This window comes from Petromyzon marinus, chromosome 61, assembly GCF_048934315.1.
Source record: "Petromyzon marinus isolate PM22_M1 ecotype Great Lakes invasive population chromosome 61, UKy_Petmar_22M1.pri1.0, whole genome shotgun sequence".
NCBI lineage: Eukaryota > Metazoa > Chordata > Hyperoartia > Petromyzontiformes > Petromyzontidae > Petromyzon > Petromyzon marinus.
In genome coordinates, this window is record NC_133727.1 from 12303458 (window position 1) to 12321394 (window position 17937).

Here is a 17937-nt window from a genome sequence, read left to right on the forward strand (position 1 = left end):
TTTAACGTTTGGCGAATAAGGGTTGGTGATTAAGGGTTCGCGTTTAAGGGTTTGTATTTAAGGGTTCCGTTTAAGGGTTTGTATTTAAGGGTTGTGTTTAACTGTTTGTGTTTAAGGGTTGTGTTTAAAGGTTTACGTTTAAGGGCTAACCCTTAAACGTAAATGCTTTAACACAAGGGTTTGCGTTTAACGGTTGGTGTTTAAGGGTTGTGTTTAACTGTGTTTATGGAAAAACTCTTAAACGTAAATTTTTGATCACAAGGGTTGACGTTCAAAGGTTGGTGTTTAAGAGTTGGCGTTGCTGTGTAAGGTTTGCCGTGTTTAAGGGTTGGCGTTTAAGGGTTTTGTTTTCGGGTTTGCGTTTAAGGGCCAACCGTTAAAAGTAAATGTTTAAACACAAGGGTTTGCTAGATTTAAAGCTTTCGTGACTGCAAGGATCCATACTCTTTGGTTCTATTCGGTAAATTCACATAGGTAAAAAATAAAACAACAAAAATCACGACGTTTCGGCCACAACACAAGCGGCCTTCATCAGGTGAAGGGACCAGGCTGTCTCGAGGACAGCGCTGGAGTGAAACACAGCCATGCTCAGACCGCGATGTTTAAGCTGTGTGCGAGGAAACAAGGTGCCTTGACAAAGGAATTAGCATGAAAATTAGCATTTGATTGGCCGACTTAGCATGATGAACGGTGTAGAGGTGGTGTACATGCGGGTGCACATGCCGGTTGGCGCGAGGGGGGGAGGGGGAGTTTACCTATTGATGGTGTGAAAAGGGAATTTTTAAGAGCTGCGAAAGTTTGGGGTACCACTACTTGAAAAATATACTGTACCATTGAAAATTAGTTTAATGTTTGGTTCGATGTAGAACATCTTTCCAATGGTTGCTTAATTTGAAACCATCTTCTTGGTTGAAATTGTGTCTGTGTTTGTGGATCTGAATTGCCTCGTGAACAAATCTCTGATAAAAACCCGTGGGTTTGCAAATTTGAAACACGGCAGAACGAATTCTTCTGCCATAGCTGATCACTGTTACAACGCTGTGGGTGATCATGATATAATTTTCTCCGATACCAAGGTTCTTTGCCTTTAAGGGTTGGTGTTTAAAGGTTGGTGTTTAAGAGATGGCGTTTAAGGGTTGGTGTTTAAGGGTTGGCGTTTAAGGGTTGGCGTTAAAGAGTTGGCATTTACGGGTTGGCGTTTAAAAGTTGGTGTTTAAGGGTTGATGTTTAAGCGTGTTTAGGTTTTGGCGTTTAAAGGGTTGTCGTTTAAGGGTTGGTGCTTAAGAGTTGGTGTTTACAGGTTGGTATTTAAAGGGTTGTTGCTTAAGAGTTGGTGTTTACAGGTTGGTGTTTAAAGGTTTGGTGTGTAAGGTTTGGCCTTTAAGGGTTGGTGTTTAAAGGCTGGTGTTTAAGAGATGGCGTTTAAGGGTTGGTGTTTAAGGGTTGGCGTTTAAGGGTTGGCGTTAAAGGGTTGGCGTTTAGGGGTTGGCGTTTAAAGGTTGGTGTTTAAGGGTTGGTGTTTAAGCGTGTTTAGGTTTTGGCGTTTAAGGGTTGGCGTATAATGGTTGGCGTTTTAGTGGTTGGCATTTAAGGGTTGGTGTTTAAGGGTTTAGTGTTTATGGGTTGGCCTTTAAGGGTTGGCGTTTAAGGGTTGGCCGTTTAAGGGTTGGCGTTTAAGGGTTGGTTGTTTAACGGTTGGAATTTAAGGGTTAGTGTTTAAGAGTTGGTGTTTAGGAGTTGGGGTTTAGGCATTGGTGTTTAAGGGTTGGCGTTTAAGGGTTGGCGTTTAAGGGTTGGCGTTTAAGGGTTGACGTTTAAGCGTTGGCGTTTAAGGGTTGGCCTTTAAGGGTTGGTGTTTAAGGGTTGGCGTTTAAGGGTTGGCGTTTAAGGATTTTCGTTTAAGGGTTGGTGTTTAAAGGTTGGTCTTTAAGAGATGGCGTTTAAGGGTTGGTGTTCAAGGGTTGGCGATTACGGGTTGGGCGTTTAAGGGTTGGCGTTTATGGGTTGGTTTTTTTACGGGTCGGTGTTTAAGCGTGTTTAGGTTTTGGCGTTTAAAGGTTGGTGTGTAATGGTTGGAATTTAAGGGTTTGTGTTTAAGAAGGTGTTTAGGAGTTGGCGTTTAAGGGTTGGTGTTTCAGGGTTGGCGATTTAGGGTTGTTGTTTAAGGGTTGGTGTTTAAAAGTTGGCGTTTTAAGCATTGGTTATAACCGTCGGTGTGTAAGGGTTGGCTTTCAAAGGGTTAGCGTTTAAGGGTTGGCGTTTAAGAGTTGGCGTTTAAGCGTTTGCGTTTAAGGGTTGGTGTTTAACCATCGGTTTGTAAGGGTTGGCTTTCAAGGGTTGGAGTTTAAGCGTGTTTAGGTTTTGGTGTTTAAGGGTTGGTGTTTAACGGTTGACGTTTAAGGGTTGGCATTTAAGGGTTGGTGTTTAAGGATTGGTGTTTAAGGGTTGGCGTTTAAGGTTTGGCGTTTTAAGGGTTGGCATTTAAACTTTGGCGTTTAATTGTTGGCGTTTAAGGGTTGGCGTTAAAGGGTTGGCGTTTGTAATGGTTGGCGTTTATGGGTTGGCGTTGCCTAAGGGTTGGCGTTTAAGGGTTGGTGATTAAGGGTTGGCGTTTAAGGGTTTTTGTTTAAGGGTTGGTGCTTAAGAGTTGGTGTTTACAGGTTGGTGTTTAAAGGTTTGGCGTGTAAGGTTTGGCCCTTAAGGGTTGGTGTTTAAAGTTTGGTGTTTAAGAGATGGCGTTTAAGGGTTGGTGTTTTAGGGTTGGTGTTTAAGAGATGGCGTTTAAGAGTTGGTGTTTTAGGGTTGGTGTTTAAGAGATGGCGTTTAAGGGTTGGTGTTTAAGAGATGGGGTTTAAGGGTTGGTGTTTAAGGGTTGGCGTTTAAGGGTTGGCGTTAAAAAGTTGGCGTTTACGGGTTGGCGTTTAAAGGTTGGTGTTTAAGGGTTGATGTTTAAGCGTGTTTAGGTTTTGGCGTTTAAGGGTTGGCGTATAATGGTTGGCATTTAAGGGTTGGCGTTTAAGGGTTGGTGTTTAAGGGTTGGTGTATAAGCGTGTTTAGGTTTCTGGCGTTTAAAGGGTTGTCGTTTAAGGATTGGTGCTTAAGAGTTGGTGTTTACAGGTTGGTGTTTAAAGGGTTGTTGCTTAAGAGTTGGTGTTTACAGGTTGGTGTTTAAAGGTTTGGTGTGTAAGGTTTGGCCTTTAAGGGTTGGTGTTTAAAGGTTGGTGTTTAAGAGATGGCGTTTAAGGGTTGGTGTTTAAAGGTTGGCGTTTAAGGGTTGGCGTTAAAGGGTTGGCGTTTAGGGGTTGGCGTTTAAAGGTTGGTGTTTAAGGGTTGGTGTTTAAGCGTGTTTAGGTTTTGGCGTTTAAGGGTTGGCGTATAATGGTTGGCGTTTTAGTGGTTGGCATTTAAGGGTTGGTGTTTAAGGGTTTAGTGTTTATGGGTTGGCCTTTAAGGGTTGGCGTTTAAGTGTTGGCCGTTTAAGGGTTGGCGTTTAAGGGTTGGTTGTTTAACGGTTGGAATTTAAGGGTTAGTGTTTAAGAGTTGGTGTTTAGGAGTTGGGGTTTAGGCATTGGTGTTTAAGGGTTGGCGTTTAAGGGTTGGCGTTTAAGGGTTTTCGTTTATGGGTTGGCGTTTAAGGGTTGGTGTTTAAGAGTTTGCTGTTTACAGGTTGGTGTTTAAAGTTTGGCGTGTAAGGTTTGGCCTTTAAGGGTTGGTGCTTAAGAGTTGGTGTTTACAGGTTGGTGTTTAAAGGTTTGGTGTGTAAGGTTTGGCCTTTAAGGGTTGGTGTTTAAAGTTGGTGTTTTAAGGTTGTTTTTTAAGGGTTGGCGATTTAGGGTTTGTGTTTAAGGGTTGACATTTAAGGGTTGGTGTTTAAGGGTTCGCGTTTAAGGATTTGTTTTCAAGGGTTCCGTTTAAGGGTTTGTATTTAAGGGTTGTGTTTAACTGTTTGTGTTTAAGGGTTGTGTTTAAAGGTTTGCGTTTAAGGGCTAACCCTTAAACGTAAATGCTTTAACACAAGGGTTTGCGTTTAACGGTTGGTGTTTAAGGGTTGTGTTTAACTGTGTTCATGGAAAAACTCTTAAACGTAAATTTTTGATCACAAGGGTTGACGTTCAAAGGTTGGTGTTTAAGAGTTGGCGTTGCTGTGTAAGGTTTGCCGTGTTTAAGGGTTGGCGTTTAAGGGTTTTGTTTTCGGGTTTGCGTTTAAGGGCCAACCGTTAAAAGTAAATGTTTAAACACAAGGGTTTGCTAGATTTAAAGCTTTCGTGACTGCAAGGATCCATACTCTTTGGTTCTATTCGGTAAATTCACATAGGTAAAAAATAAAACAACAAAAATCACGACGTTTCGGCCACAACACAAGCGGCCTTCATCAGGTGAAGGGACCAGGCTGTCTCGAGGACAGCGCTGGAATGAAACACAGCCACGCTCAGACCGCGACGTTTAAGCTGTGTGCGAGGAAACAAGGTGCCTTGACAAAGGAATTAGCATGAAAATTAGCATTTGATTGGCCGACTTAGCATGATGAACGGTGTAGAGGTGGTGTACATGCGGGTGCACATGCCGGTTGGCGCGAGGGGGGGAGGGGGAGTTTACCTATTGATGGTGTGAAAAGGGAATTTTTAAGAGCTGCGAAAGTTTGGGGTACCACTACTTGAAAAATATACTGTACCATTGAAAATTAGTTTAATGTTTGGTTCGATGTAGAACATCTTTCCAATGGTTGCTTAATTTGAAACCATCTTCTTGGTTGAAATTGTGTCTGTGTTTGTGGATCTGAATTGCTTCGTGAACAAATCTCTGATAAAAACCCGTGGGTTTGCAAATTTGAAACACGGCAGAACGAATTCTTCTGCCATAGCTGATCACTGTTACAACGCTGTGGGTGATCATGATATAATTTTCTCCGATACCAAGGTTCTTTGCCTTTAAGGGTTGGTGTTTAAAGGTTGGTGTTTAAGAGATGGCTTTTAAGGGTTGGTGTTTAAGGGTTGGCGTTTAAGGGTTGGCGTTAAAGAGTTGGCGTTTACGGGTTGGCGTTTAAAGGTTGGTGTTTAAGGGTTGATGTTTAAGCGTGTTTAGGTTTTGGCGTTTAAGGGTTGGCGTATAATGGTTGGCGTTTAAGGGTTGGCGTTTAAGGGTTGGTGTTTAAGGGTTGGTGTATAAGCGTGTTTAGGTTTTGGCGTTTAAAGGGTTGTCGTTTAAGGGTTGGTGCTTAAGAGTTGGTGTTTACAGGTTGGTGTTTAAAGGGTTGTTGCTTAAGAGTTGGTGTTTACAGGTTGGTGTTTAAAGGTTTGGTGTGTAAGGTTTGGCCTTTAAGGGTTGGTGTTTAAAGGTTGGTGTTTAAGAGATGGCGTTTAAGGGTTGGTGTTTAAGGGTTGGCGTTTAGGGGTTGGCGTTAAAGGGTTGGCGTTTAGGGGTTGGCGTTTAAAGGTTGGTGTTTAAAGGTTGGTGTTTAAGCGTGTTTAGGTTTTGGCGTTAAAGGGTTGGCGTATAATGGTTGGCGTTTTAGTGGTTGGCATTTAAGGGTTGGTGTTTAAGGGTTTAGTGTTTATGGGTTGGCCTTTAAGGGTTGGCGTTTAAGGGTTGGCCGTTTAAGGGTTGGCGTTTAAGGGTTGGTTGTTTAACGGTTGGAATTTAAGGGTTAGTGTTTAAGAGTTGGTGTTTAGGAGTTGGGGTTTAGGCATTGGTGTTTAAGGGTTGGCGTTTAAGGGTTGGCGTTTAAGGGTTGACGTTTAAGCGTTGGCGTTTAAGGGTTGGCCTTTAAGGGTTGGTGTTTAAGGGTTGGCGTTTAAGGGTTGGCGTTTAAGGATTTTCGTTTAAGGGTTGGTGTTTAAAGGTTGGTCTTTAAGAGATGGCGTTTAAGGGTTGGTGTTCAAGGGTTGGCGATTACGGGTTGGGCGTTTAAGGGTTGGCGTTTAAGGGTTGGCGTTTATGGGTTGGTTTTTTTACGGGTTGGTGTTTAAGCGTGTTTAGGTTTTGGCGTTTAAAGGTTGGTGTGTAATGGTTGGAATTTAAGGGTTAGCGTTTAAGAAGGTGTTTAGGAGTTGGCGTTTAAGGGTTGGTGTTTCAGGGTTGGCGATTTAGGGTTGTTGTTTAAGGGTTGGTGTTTAAAAGTTGGCGTTTTAAGCATTGGTTATAACCGTCGGTGTGTAAGGGTTGGCTTTCAAAGGGTTAGCGTTTAAGGGTTGGCGTTTAAGAGTTGGCGTTTAAGCGTTTGCGTTTAAGGGTTGGTGTTTAACCGTCGGTTTGTAAGGGTTGGCTTTCAAGGGTTGGAGTTTAAGCGTGTTTAGGTTTTGGTGTTTAAGGGTTGGTGTTTAACGGTTGACGTTTAAGGGTTGGCGTTTAAGGGTTGGTGTTTAAGGATTGGTGTTTAAGGGTTGGCGTTTAAGGTTTGGCGTTTTAAGGGTTGGCATTTAAACTTTGGCGTTTAATTGTTGGCGTTTAAGGGTTGGCGTTAAAGGGTTGGCGTTTGTAATGGTTGGCGTTTATGGGTTGGCGTTGCCTAAGGGTTGGCGTTTAAGGGTTGGTGATTAAGGGTTGGCGTTTAAGGGTTTTCGTTTAAGGGTTGGTGCTTAAGAGTTGGTGTTTACAGGTTGGTGTTTAAAGGTTTGGCGTGTAAGGTTTGGCCCTTAAGGGTTGGTGTTTAAGGGTTGGTGTTTAAAGGTTGGTGTTTAAGAGATGGCGTTTAAGGGTTGGTGTTTTAGGGTTGGTGTTTAAGAGATGGCGTTTAAGAGTTGGTGTTTTAGGGTTGGTGTTTAAGAGATTGCGTTTAAGGGTTGGTGTTTAAGAGATGGGGTTTAAGGGTTGGTGTTTAAGGGTTGGCGTTTAAGGGTTGGCGTTAAAAAGTTGGCGTTTACGGGTTGGCGTTTAAAGGTTGGTGTTTAAGGGTTGATGTTTAAGCGTGTTTAGGTTTTGGCGTTTAAGGGTTGGCGTATAATGGTTGGCGTTTAAGGGTTGGCGTTTAAGGGTTGGCGTTTAAGGGTTGGTGTTTAAGGGTTGGTGTATAAGCGTGTTTAGGTTTTGGCGTTTAAAGGTTTGTCGTTTAAGGGTTGGTGCTTAAGAGTTGGTGTTTACAGGTTGGTGTTTAAAGGGTTGTTGCTTAAGAGTTGGTGTTTACAGGTTGGTGTTTAAAGGTTTGGTGTGTAAGGTTTGGCCTTTAAGGGTTGGTGTTTAAAGGTTGGTGTTTAAGAGATGGCGTTTAAGGGTTCGTGTTTAAGGGTTGGCGTTTAAGGGTTGGCGTTAAAGGGTTGGCGTTTAGGTGTTGGCGTTTAAAGGTTGGTGTTTAAGGGTTGGTGTTTAAGCGTGTTTAGGTTTTGGCGTTTAAGGGTTGGCGTATAATGTTTGGCGTTTTAGTGGTTGGCATTTAAGGGTTGGTGTTTAAGGGTTTAGTGTTTATGGGTTGGCCTTTAAGGGTTGGCGTTTAAGGGTTGGCCGTTTAAGGGTTGGCGTTTAAGGGTTGGTTGTTTAACGGTTGGAATTTAAGGGTTAGTGTTTAAGAGTTGGTGTTTAGGAGTTGGGGTTTAGGCATTGGTGTTTAAGGGTTGGCGTTTAAGGGTTGGCGTTTAAGGGTTGGCGTTTAAGGGTTGACGTTTAAGCGTTGGCGTTTAAGGGTTGGCCTTTAAGGGTTGGTGTTTAAGGGTTGGCGTTTAAGGGTTGGCGTTTAAGGATTTTCGTTTAAGGGTTGGTGTTTAAAGGTTGGTCTTTAAGAGATGGCGTTTAAGGGTTGGTGTTCAAGGGTTGGCGATTACGGGTTGGGCGTTTAAGGGTTGGCGTTTATGGGTTGGTTTTTTTACGGGTTGGTGTTTAAGCGTGTTTAGGTTTTGGCGTTTAAAGGTTGGTGTGTAATGGTTGGAATTTAAGGGTTAGCGTTTAAGAAGGTGTTTAGGAGTTGGCGTTTAAGGGTTGGTGTTTCAGGGTTGGCGATTTAGGGTTGTTGTTTAAGGGTTGGTGTTTAAAAGTTGGCGTTTTAAGCATTGGTTATAACCGTCGGTGTGTAAGGGTTGGCTTTCAAAGGGTTAGCGTTTAAGGGTTGGCGTTTAAGAGTTGGCGTTTAAGCGTTTGCGTTTAAGGGTTGGTGTTTAACCGTCGGTTTGTAAGGGTTGGCTTTCAAGGGTTGGAGTTTAAGCGTGTTTAGGTTTTGGTGTTTAAGGGTTGGTGTTTAACGGTTGACGTTTAAGGGTTGGCGTTTAAGGGTTGGTGTTTAAGGATTGGTGTTTAAGGGTTGGCGTTTAAGGTTTGGCGTTTTAAGGGTTGGCATTTAAACTTTGGCGTTTAATTGTTGGCGTTTAAGGGTTGGCGTTAAAGGGTTGGCGTTTGTAATGGTTGGCGTTTATGGGTTGGCGTTGCCTAAGGGTTGGCGTTTAAGGGTTGGTGATTAAGGGTTGGCGTTTAAGGGTTTTCGTTTAAGGGTTGGTGCTTAAGAGTTGGTGTTTACAGGTTGGTGTTTAAAGGTTTGGCGTGTAAGGTTTGGCCCTTAAGGGTTGGTGTTTAAGGGTTGGTGTTTAAGAGATGGCGTTTAAGAGTTGGTGTTTTAGGGTTGGTGTTTAAGAGATTGCGTTTAAGGGTTGGTGTTTAAGAGATGGGGTTTAAGGGTTGGTGTTTAAGGGTTGGCGTTTAAGGGTTGGCGTTAAAAAGTTGGCGTTTACGGGTTGGCGTTTAAAGGTTGGTGTTTAAGGGTTGATGTTTAAGCGTGTTTAGGTTTTGGCGTTTAAGGGTTGGCGTATAATGGTTGGCGTTTAAGGGTTGGCGTTTAAGGGTTGGTGTTTAAGGGTTGGTGTATAAGCTTGTTTAGGTTTTGGCGTTTAAAGGGTTGTCGTTTAAGGGTTGGTGCTTAAGAGTTGGTGTTTACAGGTTGGTGTTTAAAGGGTTGTTGCTTAAGAGTTGGTGTTTACAGGTTGGTGTTTAAAGGTTTGGTGTGTAAGGTTTGGCCTTTAAGGGTTGGTGTTTAAAGGTTGGTGTTTAAGAGATGGCGTTTAAGGGTTGGTGTTTAAGGGTTGGCGTTTAAGGGTTGGCGTTAAAGGGTTGGCGTTTAGGGGTTGGCGTTTAAAGGTTGGTGTTTAAGGGTTGGTGTTTAAGCGTGTTTAGGTTTTGGCGTTTAAGGGTTGGCGTATAATGTTTGGCGTTTTAGTGGTTGGCATTTAAGGGTTGGTGTTTAAGGGTTTAGTGTTTATGGGTTGGCCTTTAAGGGTTGGCGTTTAAGGGTTGGCCGTTTAAGGATTGACGTTTAAGGGTTGGTTGTTTAACGGTTGGAATTTAAGGGTTAGTGTTTAAGAGTTGGTGTTTAGGAGTTGGGGTTTAGGCATTGGTGTTTAAGAGTTGGCGTTTAAGGGTTGGCGTTTAAGGGTTGGCGTTTAAGGGTTGACGTTTAAGCGTTGGCGTTTAAGGGTTGGCGTTTAAGGGTTGGCGTTAAAGGATTTTCGTTTAAGGGTTGGTGTTTAAAGGTTGGTCTTTAAGAGATGGCGTTTAAGGGTTGGTGTTCAAGGGTTGGCGATTACGGGTTGGGCGTTTAAGGGTTGGCGTTTAAGGGTTGGCGTTAATGGGTTGGTTTTTTTACGGGTTGGTGTTTAAGCGTGTTTAGGTTTTGGCGTTTAAAGGTTGGTGTGTAATGGTTGGAATTTAAGGGTTAGCGTTTAAGAAGGTGTTTAGGAGTTGGCGTTTAAGGGTTGGTGTTTCAGGGTTGGCGATTTAGGGTTGTTGTTTAAGGGTTGGTGTTTAAAAGTTGGCGTTTTAAGCGTTGGTTATAACCGTCGGTGTGTAAGGGTTGGCTTTCAAAGGGTTAGCGTTTAAGGGTTGGCGTTTAAGAGTTGGCGTTTAAGCGTTTGCGTTTAAGGGTTGGTGTTTAACCGTCGGTTTGTAAGGGTTGGCTTTCAAGGGTTGGAGTTTAAGCGTGTTTAGGTTTTGGTGTTTAAGGGTTGGTGTTTAAGGGTTGGCGTTTAAGGTTTGGCGTTTAAGGGTTGGCATTTAACCGTTGGCGTTTAAGGGTTGGTGTTTAAGGTTTGGTGTTTAAGGGTTGGTGTTTAAGGGTTGACGTTTAAGGATTGGCGTTTAAAGGGTTGGTGTTTAAGGGTTGGTGTTTAAGGCTTTGTGTTTAAGGGTTGGCGTTTAAGGGTTGGTGTTTAAGGTTTGGCGTTTAAGGGTTGGCGTTGAAGGGTTGGCGTTTAAGGGTTGGCGTTTAAGAGTTGGCGTTTATGGGTTGGCGTTTAAGGGTTTTCGTTTAAGGGTTGGTGCTTAAGAGTTGGTGTTTACAGGTTGGTGTTTAAAGTTTTGGCGTGTAAGGTTTGGCCCTTAAGGGTTGGTGTTTAAAGGTTGGTGTTTAAGAGATGGCGTTTAAGGGTTGGTTTTTAAGGGTTGGTGTTTAAGAGATGGCGTTTAAGGGTTGGTGTTTAAGGGTTGGCGTTTAAGGGTTGGCGTTTAAGGGTTTGGCGTTCACGGGTTTGCGTTTAAGGGTTGGTGTGTTTAAGGGTTTGGCGTGTAAGGTTTGCCTTTAACGGTTGGTGTTTAAAGATTGGTTTTTTAAGGTTGGTTTTTAAGGGTTGGCGATTTAGGGTTGGTGTTTAAGGGTTGTCATTTAAGGGTTGGTGTTTAAGCGTTGGTGTTTAAAAGTTAACGTTTAAGGTTTGGTGTTTAACCGTCGGTTTGTAAGGGTTGGCTTTCAAGGGTTCGTGTTTAAGGGTTGATCTTTAAAGTTAGCGTATAAGGTTTGCCGGATGAGGGGTTGGTGTTTAATGATTGGCGTTTAAGGGTTGGTGTTTAAGGTTTGGTGTTTAAGGGTTGGTGTTTAGGGGTTGACGTTTAAGGATTGGCATTTAAAGGGTTGGTGTTTAAGGGTTGGTGTTTAAGGCTTTGTGTTTAAGGGTTGGCGTTTAAGGGTTGGTGTTTAAGGTTTGGCCTTTAAGGGTTTCCATTTAAACGTTGGCGTTTAAGGGTTGGCATCTAAGGGTTCGCGTTTAAGGGTTGGCGTTTAAGGGTTGGCGTTTAAGGGTTGGCGTTTAAGGGTTGGCGTTGAAGGGTTGGCGTTTAAGGGTTGGCGTTTAAGAGTTGGCGTTTATGGGTTGGCGTTTAAGGGTTTGCGTTTAAGGGTTGGTGTTTAAGGGTTGGCGTTTAAGGGTTTTCGTTTAAGGGTTGCGCTTAAGAGTTGGTGTTTACAGGTTGGTGTTTAAAGGTTTGGCGTGTAAGGTTTGGCCCTTAAGGGTTGGTGTTTAAAGGTTGGTGTTTAAGGTTTGGCCTTTAAGGGTTTGCTTTTAAACGTTGGCGTTTAAGGGTTGGCATCTAAGGGTTCGCGTTTAAGGTTGGTGTTTAAGGGTTGGCGTTTAAGGTTTGGCATTTAAGGGTTGGCGTTTAAGGGTTGGCGTTTAAGGGTTGGTGTTTAAGGGTTGGCGTTTAAGGGTTTTCGTTTAAGGGTTGGTGCTTAAGAGTTGGTGTTTACAGGTTGGTGTTTAAAGGTTTGGCGTGTAAGGTTTGGCCCTTAAGGGTTGGTGTTTAAAGGTTGGTGTTTAAGAGATGGCGTTTAAGGGTTGGTTTTTAAGGGTTGGTGTTTAAGAGATGGCGTTTAAGGGTTGGTGTTTAAGGGTTGGCGTTTAAGGGTTGGCGTTTAAGGGTTTGGCGTTCACGGGTTGGCATTTAAGGGTTGGTGTTTAAGGGTTGGCGTTTAAGGGTTGGTGTGTTTAAGGGTTTGGCGTGTAAGGTTTGCATTTAACGGTTGGTGTTTAAAGGTTGGTGTTTTAAGGTTGGTTTTTAAGGGTTGGCGATTTAGGGTTGGTGTTTAAGGGTTGTCATTTAACGGTTGGTGTTTAAGCGTTGGTGTTTAAAAGTTAACGTTTAAGGTTTGGTGTTTAACCGTCGGTTTGTAAGGGTTGGCTTTCAAGGGTTCGTGTTTAAGGGTTGATCTTTAAAGTTAGCGTATAAGGTTTGCCGGATGAGGGGTTGGTGTTTAATGATTGGCGTTTAAGGGTTGGTGTTTAAGGTTTGGTGTTTAAGGGTTGGTGTTTAGGGGTTGACGTTTAAGGATTGGCGTTTAAAGGGTTGGTGTTTAAGGCTTTGTGTTTAAGGGTTGGCGTTTAAGGGTTGGTGTTTAAGGTTTGGCCTTTAAGGGTTGGCATTTAAACGTTGGCGTTTAAGGGTTGGCATCTAAGGGTTCGCGTTTAAGGGTTGGCGTTTAAGGGTTGGCGTTTAAGGGTTGGTGTTTAAGGGTTGGCGTTTAAGGGTTGGCGTTTAAGGGTTTGGCGTTCACGGGTTGGCATTTAAGGGTTGGTGTTTAAGGGTTGGCGTTTAAGGGTTGGTGTGTTTAAGGGTTTGGCGTGTAAGGTTTGCATTTAACGGTTGGTGTTTAAAGGTTGGTGTTTTAAGGTTGGTTTTTAAGGGTTGGCGATTTAGGGTTGGTGTTTAAGGGTTGTCATTTAACGGTTGGTGTTTAAGCGTTGGTGTTTAAAAGTTAACGTTTAAGGTTTGGTGTTTAACCGTCGGTTTGTAAGGGTTGGCTTTCAAGGGTTCGTGTTTAAGGGTTGATCTTTAAAGTTAGCGTATAAGGTTTGCCGGATGAGGGGTTGGTGTTTAATGATTGGCGTTTAAGGGTTGGTGTTTAAGGTTTGGTGTTTAAGGGTTGGTGTTTAGGGGTTGACGTTTAAGGATTGGCGTTTAAAGGGTTGGTGTTTAAGGCTTTGTGTTTAAGGGTTGGCGTTTAAGGGTTGGTGTTTAAGGTTTGGCCTTTAAGGGTTGGCATTTAAACGTTGGCGTTTAAGGGTTGGCATCTAAGGGTTCGCGTTTAAGGGTTGGCGTTTAAGGGTTGGCGTTTAAGGGTTGGCGTTGAAGGGTTGGCGTTGAAGGGTTGGCGTTTAAGGGTTGGCGTTTAAGAGTTGGCGTTTATGGGTTGGCGTTTAAGGGTTTGCGTTTCAGGGTTGGTGTTTAAGGGTTGGTGTTTATGGGTTTACGTTTAAGGGTTGGTGCTTAAGAGTTGGTGTTTACAGGTTGGTGTTTAAAGGTTTGGCGTGTAAGGTTTGGCCCTTAAGGGTTGGTGTTTAAAGGTTGGTGTTTAAGAGATGGCGTTTAAGGGTTGGTTTTTAAGGGTTGGTGTTTAAGGGTTGGTGTTTAGGGGTTGACGTTTAAGGATTTGCGTTTAAAGGGTTGGTGTTTAAGGCTTTGTGTTTAAAGGTTGGCGTTTAAGGGTTGGTGTTTAAGGTTTGGCCTTTAAGAGTTGGCATTTAAACGTTGGCGTCTAAGGGTTGGCATTTAAGGGTTGGCGTTTAAGGGTTGGCATTTAAGGGTTGGCGTTTAAGGGTTGGCTTTTAAGGGTTGGCGTTTAAGGGTTGGCGTTTAAGGGTTGGCGTTTAAGAGTTGGCGTTTATGGGTTGGCGTTTAAGGGTTTGCGTTTAAGGGTTGGTGTTTAAGGTTTTATGTTTAAGGGTTTTCGTTTAAGGGTTGGTGCTTAAGAGTTGGTGTTTACAGGTTGGTGTTTAAAGGTTTGGCGTGTAAGGTTTGGCCCTTACGGGTTGGTGTTTAAAGGTTGGTGTTTAAGAGATGGCGTTTAAGGGTTGGTGTTTAAGGGTTGGTGTTTAAGAGATGGCGTTTAAGGGTTGGTGTTTAAGGGTTGGCGTTTTATTGTTGGCGTTTAAGGGTTTGGCGTTTACGGTTTGGCGTTTAAGGGTTGGCGTTTAAGGGTTGGCGCTTAAGGGTTGGCGTTTAAGGTTTGGCGTTTAAGGGTTTGCATTTAAACGTTGACGTTTAAGGGTTGGCGTTTAAGGTTTGGCGTTTAACGGTTGGCATTTAAACGTTGGCGTTTTAGGGTTGGCGTTTAAGGGTTGGCATTTATGGGTTTGCGTTTAAGGGTTGGCGTTTAAGGGTTGGCGTTTAGGGTTGGCGTTTAAGGGTTGGCGTTTAAGGGTTGGCGTTTAAGGGTTGGCGTTTATGGGTTGGCGTTTAAGGGTTGGCGTTTAAGGGTTGGCGTTTAAGGGTTGGCGTTTAATTTTTGGCGTTTAGGTTTGGCGTTTAAGGGTTGGCATTTAAACGTTGGCGTTTAAGGGTTGGTGTTTAAGGTTTGGTGTTTAAGGGTTGGTGTTTAAGGGTTGACGTTACCCCCGGGCACCCCGAGCACCCCCGGGCACCCCGAGCACCCCCGGGCACCCCCGGGCACCCCGAGCACCCCCGGGCACCCCCGGGCACCCCGAGCACCCCCGGGCACCCCCGGGCATCCCGAGCACCCCCGGGCACCCCGAGCACCCCCGGGCACCCCCGTGCACCCCGAGCACCCCCGGGCACCCCCGGACAACCCGAGCACCCCCGGGCACCCCCGGGCACTCCGTGCACCCCCGGGCACCCCCGGGCACCCCGAGCAGCCCCGGGCACCCCCGGGCACCCCGAGCACCCCCAGGCACCCCCGGACACCCCAAGCACCCCCGGGCACCCCCGGACACCCCGAGCACCCCCGGGCACCCCCGGGCACCCCGAGCACCCCTGGGCACCCCTGGGCACCCTGAGCACCCCCGGGTACCCCGAGCACCCCCGAGCACTCCTGGGCACCCCCGGACACCCCGAGCACCCCCGGGCACCCCCGGGCACCCCGAGCACCCCCGGGCACCCCCGGGCACCCCCGGGAACCCCGAACACCCCCGGGCACCCCGAGCACCCCCGAGCACCCCCGGGCACCCCGAGCACCCCCGGGCACCCCCGGGCACCCCGCGCACCCCCGGGCACCCCCGGGCACCCCGAGCACCCCCGGGGACCCCCGGGCACCCCGAGCACCCCCGGGCACCCCCGGGCACCCCGAGCACCCCCGGGCACCCCCGGGCACCCCGAGCACCCCCGGGCACCCCCGGGCACCCCGAGCACCCCCGGGCACCTCCGGGCATCCCCGGGCACCCCGAGCACCCCCGGGCACCCCGAGCCCCCTCGAGCACCCCCGGGCACCCCCGGGCACCCCGAGCACCGCCGGGCACCCCCGGGCACCCCGAGCACCCTCTGGGCACCCCCGGGCACCCCGAGCACCCCCGGGCACCCCTGGACACCCCGAGCACCCCCGGCCACCCACGGGCACCCCGAGCACCCCCGGGCACCCCCGGGCACCCCGGGCACCCCCGGGCACCCAGGGGACCGCCGGGAACCCCGGGCACCGCCGGGAACCCCGGGCACCCCCGGGCACCCCGGGCACCCCCGGGCACCCCCGGGAACCCCCGGGCACCCCCGGGCACCCCGGGCACCCCCGGGCACCCCGAGCACCCTCTGGGCACCCCCGGGCACCCCGAGCACCCCCGGGCACCCCGAGCACGCCCGAGCACCCCCGGGCACCCCGGGCACCCCCGATTACCCCGAGCACCCCCGGGCACCCCCGGGCACTCTGGGCATCCCCGGGCACCCCGAGCACCCCCGGGCACGCCCGGGCACCCGGAGCACCCCCGGGCACCCCCGGGGACCCCCGGGCACCCCTGGCCACCCCGAGCACCCTCGGTCACCCCCGGGCACCCCAAGCACCCCCGGGCACCCCCGGACAACCCGAGCACCCCCGGGCACCCCCGGGCACCCCGAGCTCCCCCGGGCACCCCCGAGCACCCCCGGGCACCCCCGGGCATCGTGAGCACCCCCGGGCACCCCCGGGCAACCCGAGCACCCCCGTGCACCCCCGTGCACCCCGAGCACCCCCGGGCACCCCCGGGCACCCCGAGCACCCCCGCGCACCCCGAGCACCCCCGGGTACCCCAAGCACCCCCGGGCTCCCCCGGGCACCCCGAACACCCCCGGGCATCCCCGGCACCCCGAGCACCCCCGGGCACCCCCGGGCACCCCGAGCACCCCCGCGCACCCCCGGGCACCCCGAGCACCCCCGAGCACCCCCGGGCACCCCCGGCACCCCGAGCACCCCCGGGCACCCCCGGTTACCCCGAGCACCCCCGGGCACCCCCGGGCACCCCGGGCACCCCTGGGCACCACGAGCACCCCCGGGCACCCCGAGCACCACCGGGCACCCCCGGGGACCCCCGGGCACCTCGAGCACCCCCGGGCACCCCCGGTTACCCCGAGCACCCCCGGGCACCCCCGGGCCTCCCGGTCACCCCCGGTCACCCCGGGCATCCCCGGTCACCCCGAGCACCCCCGGGCACCCCCGGGTACTCCGAGCACCCCCGGGCACCCCCGGGGACTCCTGGGCACCCCGAGCACCCCCGGGCACCCCCGGGCACCGCAAGCACCCCCGGGCACCCCGAGCCCCCCCGAGCACCCGGGCACCTCCGGGCACCCCGAGCACCCCCGGGCACCCCGGGCACCCCGGGCACCCCGAGCACCCTCTGGGCACCCCCGGGCACCCCGAGCACCCCCGTGCATCCCCGGACACCCCGAGCACCCCCGGCCACCCCCGGGCACCCCGAGCACCCCCGGGCACCCCCGGGCACCCCCGGGCACCGCGAGCACACCCGGGCACCACGAGCACGCCCGAGCACCCCCGGGCACCCCCGGGCACCCCGAGCACCCCCGGGCACCCCCGGACACCCCAAGCACCCCCGGGCACCCCCGGACACCCCGAGCACCCCCGGGCACCCCCGGGCACCCCGAGCACCCCCGGGCACCCCCGGGCACCCCCGGGCACCCTGAGCACCCCCGGGTACCCCGAGCACCCCCGAGCACTCCTGGGCACCCCCGGACACCCCGAGCACCCCCGGGCACCCCCGGGCACCCCGAGCACCCCCGGGCACCCCCGGGCACCCCCGGGAACCCCGAGCACCCCCGGGCACCCCGAGCACCCCCGAGCACCCCCGGGCACCCCGAGCACCCCCGGGCACCCCCGGGCACCCCGCGCACCCCCGGGCACCCCCGGGCACCCCGAGCACTCCCGGGGACCCCCGGGCACCCCGAGCACCCCCGGGCACCCCCGGGCACCCCGAGCACCCCCGGGCACCCCCGGGCACCCCGAGCACCCCCGGGCACCCCCGGGCACCCCGAGCACCCCCGGGCACCTCCGGGCATCCCCGGGCACCCCGAGCACCCCCGGGCACCCCGAGCCCCCTCGAGCACCCCCGGGCACCCCCGGGCACCCCGAGCACCGCCGGGCACCCCCGGGCACCCCGAGCACCCTCTGGGCACCCCCGGGCACCCCGAGCACCCCCGGGCACCCCTGGACACCCCGAGCACCCCCGGCCACCCACGGGCACCCCGAGCACCCCCGGGCACCCCCGGGCACCCCGGGCACCCCCGGGCACCCAGGGGACCGCCGGGAACCCCGGGCACCGCCGGGAACCCCGGGCACCCCCGGGCACCCCGGGCACCCCCGGGCACCCCCGGGAACCCCCGGGCACCCCCGGGCACCCCGGGCACCCCCGGGCACCCCGAGCACCCTCTGGGCACCCCCGGGCACCCCGAGCACCCCCGGGCACCCCGAGCACGCCCGAGCACCCCCGGGCACCCCCGGGCACCCCCGGGCACCCCGGGCACCCCCGATTACCCCGAGCACCCCCGGGCACCCCGGGCACTCTGGGCATCCCCGGGCACCCCGAGCACCCCCGGGCACGCCCGGCACCCGGAGCACCCCCGGGCACCCCCGGGGACCCCCGGGCACCCCTGGGCACCCCGAGCACCCTCGGTCACCCCCGGGCACCCCAAGCACCCCCGGGCACCCCCGGACAACCCGAGCACCCCCGGGCACCCCCGGGCACCCCGAGCTCCCCCGGGCACCCCCGAGCACCCCCGGGCACCCCCGGGCATCGTGAGCACCCCCGGGCACCCCGGGCAACCCGAGCACCCCCGTGCACCCCCGTGCACCCCGAGCACCCCCGGGCACCCCCGGGCACCCCGAGCACCCCCGCGCACCCCGAGCACCCCCGGGTACCCCAAGCACCCCCGGGCTCCCCCGGGCACCCCGAACACCCCCGGGCATCCCCGGCACCCCGAGCACCCCCGGGCACCCCCGGGCACCCCGAGCACCCCCGCGCACCCCCGGGCACCCCGAGCACCCCCGAG